Genomic DNA, 8,400 nt, shown 5'->3' with positions numbered 1-8,400 from the left:
GAAAAGCAGTCTTAAGATTTCTCAGAGAACTTAAAACAGAGCTACCATTCATCCCAGTAATCCCATTACTGGGTTTATACTCAAAGCAAAATAAATTATTCTGCCAAAGGATACATGAATGCTCTTATGTTCATTGCTGTGCTATTCACAATAGCAAATATATGGAATCTACCAAGGTGCCCATCAATGGTAGATTAAATAAAGAAAATGTGCATATACACCATGGAATACTACACAGTCATAAAAAAGAACAAAATCACTTGGGGCATGCTGGCTCACGCCTGTAGTTTCAGCACTATGGGAGGCCAAGGCGGGCGGATTACGAGGTCAGGAGTTCAAGGCCAGCCTGACCAACATGGTGAAACTCTGTCTCTACTAAAAATACAAAAATTAGCTGGGTGCAGTGGCTCACGTCTGTAATCCTAGCACCTTGGGAGTCCAAGGTGGGTGGATTACGAGGTCAGGAGTTCGAGACCAGCCTGATCAACATGGTAAAACTCTGGTTCTACTAAAAATACAAAAATTAGCCTGGCGTGGTGGCACGCACCTGTAATCCCAGCTACTCAGGGAGCTGAGGCAGGAGAATCGCCTGAACCCAGGAGGCAGAGGTTGCAGTGAGCTGAGATCACATCACTGCACTCCAGCCTGGGTGACAGAGTGAGACTCCATCTCAAAAAAAAAAAAAAAAAAAAAAAGAATGAAATCATGTCCTTTGCACAAACATGGATACATCTGGAGGCTATAATTCTAAGCAAAGTAACACAGAAACAGAAAACCAAATACCACATGTTTTCACTTACAATTGAACTAATCATTGAGCACACATAAACATGATATAGGAATAATAGACAAAGCAGGCTACTAGAGGGAGGAGAGAGAAAGGGTCGTGTGTTAAAAACACACACACACACACACACACCTATTAGGTACTATGCTCACTATCTGGGTGATTGGAATCAGACCCCTAATCTCAGCATCATGCAAAATTTCCATGTGACAAACCTGCCAACGTACCCCGTGTCTAAAATAAAAGTTGAAATTTAAAACCAAAAAGACACACATCAAGAATCCAGAAAGACAAAGTAAATGCCCATGACTGAATGACATCACTGGAGAGTCCTATTAGACTTTTAAAGAACTACACCAGCTTTGCAGATGCCTTTGCCATCGGGTGCCCTGTACTGTCAGCCATCGTCAACCCCACTGTGTTCTTCAACATCGCCGTGGATGGTGGGCCCTTGGGCTGCGTCTCCTTCGAGCTGTTTGCAGACAAGTTTCCAAAGACAGCAGGAAACTTTCATGCTCTGAGCACTGGAGAGAAAGGATTTGGTTATAAGGGTTCCTGCTTTCACAGAATTATTCCAGGGTTTATGTGTCAGGGTGGTGAATTCACACATCATAATGGCACTGGCAGCAAGTCAATCTATGGGGAGAAATTTGATGATGAGAACTTCATCCTAAAGCATACAGGTCCTGGCATCTTGTCCATGGCAAATGCTGAACCCAACACAAACAGTTCCCAGTTTTGCATCTGCACTGCCAAGACTGAGTGGTTGGATGGCAAGCATGTGGTCTTTGGCAAGGTGAAAGAAGGCATGAATTTTGTGGAGGCCATGGAGTGCTTTGGTTCAGGAATGGCAAGACCAGCAAGAAGATCGGCATTACTGACTGTGGGCAACTCTAATAAGTTTGACTTGTGTTTTATCTTAACCACCAGACCATTCCTTCTGTAGCTCAGGAGAGCACCCCTCCACCCCATTTGCTCTCAATATCCTAGAATGTTTGTGCTCTCGCTGCAGTTCCCTTTGGGTTCCATGTTTTCCTTGTTCCCTTCCATGCCTAGCTGGATTGCAGAGTTGAGTTAAGTTTATGATTATGAAATAAAAACTAAATAACAACAAAAAAAGAACTACCACCAATTCTTCTTAAACTCTTCCAAAATATTGAAAAGTAGGGAACATTTTCAAACTCATTCTATGAGAGCAGCACCAGCCCGATGCCAAAGTCAGAAAAAGATACGAGAAAGAAAACTACTACAGGCCAATATCTCTGATGAATATTAACATAAAAATCTTCAACAAAACATTAGCAAATGAAATTCAACAATATATTAAAAGGATTATATATTATGACTAAGTGGGATTTAGTTTGAACATGAAAATTCATCAATGTAATACATTAGTAGATTAATACAGAAAATCATGACAAAATGTAATATTCTTTTATGATAAAAACAACAAACTAAAAATAGACAGATTTTACTTCAACTTAATAGATGCCATAGGTAAAAGGCCCACTGCTAACATCATACTCAAAATGGCAAAAAGCTAAAACCATTTTCTCAAAATCAGGAACAAAGTAAGGATCCCTGTTCTCACCACTTCTACTCAATATAATACACAAAATCCTATTCAGAACAATAAGGCAAGAAAAAGAAATAAAAGCACCCAATAGGAGAAGAAGAAGTAAAATGTTCTTTGTTTGTAGACAGCATGATCTTGTATGTAGAAAACCCTAAAGGTGTCACACATATTACACACAAAACCTGTCAAAAGTAATAAATTTAGCAAAGTTGCAGGATTAAAATTTAACACACAAAAAACAGTAAAATTCTATAAACTAACAATGAACAATCTAAAAGGAAACTTTTTTAAAAATTACATTTAAAATAGCATCAAAAAATTAAAATACCTAAAAATAGTCTTAACCAAACTGAAAAATTTACATCCAAAACTGAAATATTGATAAGTTGGAAAAAGATAAATAAATGGAAAGATATTTTGTGTTCCTGCTTGGAAAGAATTCATGTTGTTAAAATGTTTATACTACCCAAAGTAATCTATAGATTTAATACAATCCCTATTAAAATCTCAACAACTTTTTTTTTTTTTGCAGAAATTGCAAAAAATTTCAAAAATTAATCTGGGATTACTAAAGGCCCCAAATAGTCAAAACAATCTTGAGATAGAAAAAGCTGGATGCCTCACACTTTCTGATTTCAAAACATTTAAAATCTGCAATATTTAAAACAGCATGATAATGACATCAAGACACATAAAGACCAATGGAACAGCATAGAGAGCCCAGAAATAAATCCTCATGTACACGATCAAATGATCCTCAATAAAACTGTCAAGGCTACACAATGGGGAAAGGGTAGTCTCTTCAACAAATGGTGCTGGGACGACTGGATGTTTACATGCAGACAAATGAAACTGGACCCTTATCTTACACTATATACAAAAATGAATTCAAAGTGGATTAAAGATCTAAAAATGAGAACTGAAGCTATAAGACTTCTAGAAGAGAACATAGGGGGAAAAGTTTGAGCTATTGAATTTGGCAATGATTTCTTGGCTATGACACCAACAGTACAGACAACAAAAGTGAAAATAGACAAATGGGACTACAGCAAGTGGAACAACCTCTGCACAGCAAAGGAAACAAACAACTGAGTGAAAAGACATGGGAGAAAATACTTGCAAACCATAAGTCTGATGGGGGATATTATCCAGAATATATAAAGGACTCCTATATCTCCACAAAAACAGAAACAATCCATTAAAAAAAAAAAAAGGAAAAGAATTGGGCAAGCAGTTCTCCAAAGAAAATATAAAAATTGTCAATAAGTTTATTGAAAGATACCCAACATCAGTAATAATTAGGGAAATGCAAGTTAAAACCACAATGAGATATGGCTTCACACCTGTTAGAATGGCCGCCATCACTAAAACAAAAAATAACAAGTGGTAGTGAGAATGTGGAGAAATTAGAACACTTGTACACTGTTGGTGGGAATATAAAATGGTGTAGCTACTATAGGAAACTGTGGAGGTTATTTTAAAAGTTAGAAATAATATGTGATCCAGCAATATTACTTCTGGGTATCTAAAATATTTGAAAAAGGATCTCCAAGAGATACTTGCGCATTGGCGTTCATTGCAGCACTATTCACAATAGCCAAGAGATGGAAACAACCTAAATGTTCATCAACAGATGAATAAAGAAAATGTATCATATACATGTAATGAAATATTTTCAGTCTCACAGGAAGAAGGAAATAATGTCACATGCTTCTACACGGATGAACCTTGAAGAAATTCTGGTAATTGAAATAAGCCAGTCACAAAAGACAAACAGTACATAATTCCACATATATGAAGTATCTAAAATAGTCAAACTCTTAGAAACATAAAGTAAAATGGTGGTTGCTAGGGGTTGGGGCAAGAGGTAAATGGGAGTTGCTTAATGGATATATAGTTTCAATTTTGCAGGATGAAAAAGTTCCAGAGTTCTGTTATACAATGTGTTTATATTAATACCACTGTATTGTGCACTTAAAAATCATTAAGATGGTAACTTTTATGTTATGTGTTTTTGACCACAATAAAAAAGTAATTCATATAAGATGTCTAGTACAATGCCTGTATAGAGTAATAACAATGTAATTACTATAAAACTGATGATAATAATGATTTACCAATCAGAGTAAAAGTCACCAACTTAACCTTTCAGAAGGGGAAAGTGAGTTCCAGAACATTCAAGAAACTTCAATAATAGAGCTCAGACAGCACTTAAGCCACCTGCCTTCCTACTCTATCCCTCTCATTGTGAGGAAGATTTAAGCAGTATAGATGTTAATAAAAAAGATTGAAAGTTCTGAAGATCCATCCTTTTAATGAAACATTTATAGTTATTAGGAGCTTAACAAAGATTACCCACATGCCATAGATAGTTGAATTAACAAAAGACGCATATCAATGTGGCATTCATAAGTACCATAGTCCATATGATTATCTGGGTGGGGTAAAGAGTTTTAAAGCATGAAAGAAACACCAAAACAGTAGGAGCATTCTTCAAAGAGGTCTTTAATTCACAGATTTTTAAAAGTCTTTTCTCCAACAAATCATAAGGCAGAAATTTCACACTAGGGTGAAGAGAGAACATGGAGAAGCAGCTGATAGCCTTAAAAAGAGACATTTTAATAAACTCTACAGATGTTATTAGAATTTTTAATTTAAGTGAAATAAAGAAAAAAAAAATATAAAAAGTGCCTGAAAATGTATGACAGAAAAAAATCAGTTAAATTCACCCACAAGCTCCTGTTAAAATGCCCTCTTGTTAGACTCCATACTTCTGTCTGTAAGCCAAAAAGACAATCAGAAAAGCCAACTGTTTCCTGGCCTCCTTATTAGTATTTGCAGGAGTGGAAAGGGAACTCCCAAACTCTTCATGAGCTGGCAAGACTCTGATCTCTTCCTCTTTTCACATCCGATACTCACAGCCTCACCACTGCCATCTTTCTTGAGACCATCAAAGCTCATCTTATTATACCTTGTTTCCTTGTTTATGTCTCCACAAGAAGCACAGGTCTTCCTGGTCAGCTCTTCTCCCTGTTTGGCTCCACACAGTCATTATCTGCCCAAACCCCTGCCACATACATATTTAGTAACCCCTTTTGTTGCTTTATTTTTCTCCATAGCACTTATCAACAGCCACCTAATCATACATTTTGTCTACTTTTTTCGTTTGTTTTCCTTTCACACTAAAATCTAAGTTTTATGAGCTTGGAGATAGGTGTACATTTTGTTCAGGGCCTTATCTTCATCACCTAGAACAGTGCCAGGCATGTGGGAAGCATTCAATAACTATTTAGTAAATTTAAAAAATGTACTTGATAAATACACTTGGATAGTGTGCTAGAGATTTTGCTAGTGAGGCATTGAGGGAGCGGGGAGTGGAACTAGAGAGCAATCAGTTAGGATCTCTGCCCTCAGAGAGTTTGCAGTCCAGGAGGAGAGAAGATTGTCATACAAGCTAGAGTTGAACAAGTGTTTTAAGAAGTGTAGTAAAGACCTCCAGTGCTCCCCTCAATCTGGTTCTACTCTCTTTCCAGGCCAATGCAATGATACCAATTTTCCATGCCCTTTGCCATTAAGCAGGGACATGTGACTCTTGTTCTGACCATGGGGTTGTTAAGCAGAAGTGATGTGTGTCATGTTTGGACCCAGGACTTAATTGTTAGTGCAAGACTCTCCAGCGTTGTCTTCTTGTACTGTTTACAACTGAAGAGATGGCATCTTCTAGACAGTGCAGCTTGAGGATGGAGAATCTTGCATCAGCCTGGATTGATAAGGGGCTATGTGGAGTTGGTTTCCCTGAACCTTCAGCAGATTGTTTCACTAAAGAAAAATGAACTTTTATTATGTTATCTTAGCTTTTAAGTGATTGAGATTTGGGATAATTTGTTCCTTTAGCGTAATCTAGACTGTCTTGATTAATATAAGGAGTATAGAAGATGTCATTTTTCGTGAAGTCAGAATTATAGCACATGTCCTGACAAATGGTCTATTACAGCAGAACATGTAAAATTAGAAACACCCTCCGTGGTTTGGAAAACTGTGAGACACCTCTCTAACTTTAAAAGAGGAGGAAGGGTCTATGTTTTCTTGTACAGATGGACATTGTATTACTTTCTCCTCTGACTTCAGAATGGCAAATAGAGCCAGGAAAAGCTGGAAGAAATGCTGAGAAAATATACGCTTCATGATGGCAATCCATCTGGAAGGTCATGAATTGATAAATACTTCCTGAGCGTCCATTCTATGCCCACCATTAGGTTAGGCACAGAAGGAGACGCCAACAAAGACACAGTTCTCACTCTGAAGGAGACTATGGTCATTACTGTAAATAGCTGCCAAATTGTCTACTGCATTATCTACAAGGATTGTAAGAATTTAAAAGAAAGGAAGATCTCTGAAGTTTGGAGGGATCTAGGAAGAGTTCTTGGAGGTAAGGATTTTAACTTGGCCTTAAAGAATTGGCAGGATTTAATACTACTAGTTAATTGTAATAATATATTGTTATGTATGTAATGTATACTTATTAGACACAATGTGAATATGTATATAGCCTATTCAATCTTTCAGCAATCCTGTAGACACTATCTCCATTTTACAGATAAGAAGACTGAGACTTGGAGATGTTAAATAATTTATCCAAGCCATGGAGCTGGGATTCAAACCCAGGTTTATTTCCTGCCAAAGTAGATGCTCTTAATCCTTGAAGTTAATTGTGCTGAGATGGAAAGCTGAGGAGAGTGTCTTTGGGGGTGAAGAATGCGTTGGAGTGAACCTTACTTGCTTTGCTCTCAGACATTTCAGGGCCCTGACTTTATTGATTTTTCAGCAGAAATTTGAATATTTTTTTCTTCTGGTTGTGCAGGAGGAGCTAGTTGGTCTTTAAATAGTTCCCAAAGTAATGAAACTGCCCAGCTATTAGCTTTGCTGAGTGAGCCGCCTCTTCATATTTGCCAGGTACAAAAACCCATTTCAACTCTTTACCTACACAGTTATGACAAGGAAAGTAAGCGGTGGGTGAAACTGGTCCCAGTTCATCCAGACAGCTGGTTTCTCTAAGAGGATCATCAGTGACCTTCTAGCAGAAAACCTAATACTGTCTGCTGGGATTCCAGTAGGACTCCAGCTACACGGTTTTATCTGTGGTGGGTGATTGAGCATTGTGGGATCAGTCTGGGTCCTTGCAGGAGTCATACAGCATGCTCAGAGGGCTGACTAAAGAGAATTTAATGAAGAAACTGTGTGTAAAGCTGAGGGTATAGTAGAGGAACCAACACAGAATAACGAGGCCCCAGGGATTAACAACGTCAAGAAGCCATTGGCACATCTAGGCAAATAAAGGGAACAGTAAGCTAAACCCAAGTGTGATAGACAGAAGAATGGCTCCTCGAAGATGTCTGTGCCCTAATCCCCAGGGTCTGTGAATATGCTGCCTTACATGGCAAAAGACACTTTGCACATGTGATTAAGGTTGAGGACTTTCAGATAAGGACATTATCCTGAATTATGCAGATGGGGCCTAATTTAATCACTTAAGTCATTAAAGGAAAAGAACGTTTCCCTGCTATGGCCAGAGATGTGATGAAGAAAGAAAGGCCAGAGAGAGGCAACGTTGTTGGCTTTGAAGATGGAAGAAAGGGGCCACGAGCCAAGGAATGTGGGCAGACCCAGCAAGCTGGGAATGGTAAAGCAGAATTCTCAAGAGCCTCCAGTTCGGAGTGCAGCCTTGCCAACCGTTTGATTTCAGTCCGTCAAGACTTCCGTTAGACATCTGACCTACAGAACTGTAAGATAATACATTTATATTGTTTTAAGCCACCAAGTTTGTGGTAATTTGTTCCAGTAGCAACAGAAAACTAAAACAACAAGTAAGAGAGGCTACTTATAGGAGCTGTGGGCCTACGTAAGGAAATGCAGCCACTTCCCAGCTATATTCCAGCAGTTAGGGAGGGAAATAAATGCTCTGACCTCTCTTTTTTCCCCTGCCCTTTGTGGTCCTGGCAGTGTCTCCCATTAGCTGAACCCATTAGCCAAAATCTAT

The 8,400-nt window shown here is 38.2% G+C and overlaps 1 pseudogene; it reads left to right on the top strand.

Annotated features, from left to right (window-relative positions):
- Positions 1-1,100: 1,100 nt before the first annotated feature.
- LOC129043465 (peptidyl-prolyl cis-trans isomerase A-like) lies at positions 1,101-1,860 on the top strand (annotated as a pseudogene).
- Positions 1,861-8,400: the final 6,540 nt, after the last annotated feature.

Source organism: Pongo pygmaeus, chromosome 13 (genome assembly GCF_028885625.2).
Source record: "Pongo pygmaeus isolate AG05252 chromosome 13, NHGRI_mPonPyg2-v2.0_pri, whole genome shotgun sequence".
Lineage (NCBI taxonomy): Eukaryota > Metazoa > Chordata > Mammalia > Primates > Hominidae > Pongo > Pongo pygmaeus.
This window is presented reverse-complemented; position numbering and strand designations above follow the sequence as displayed.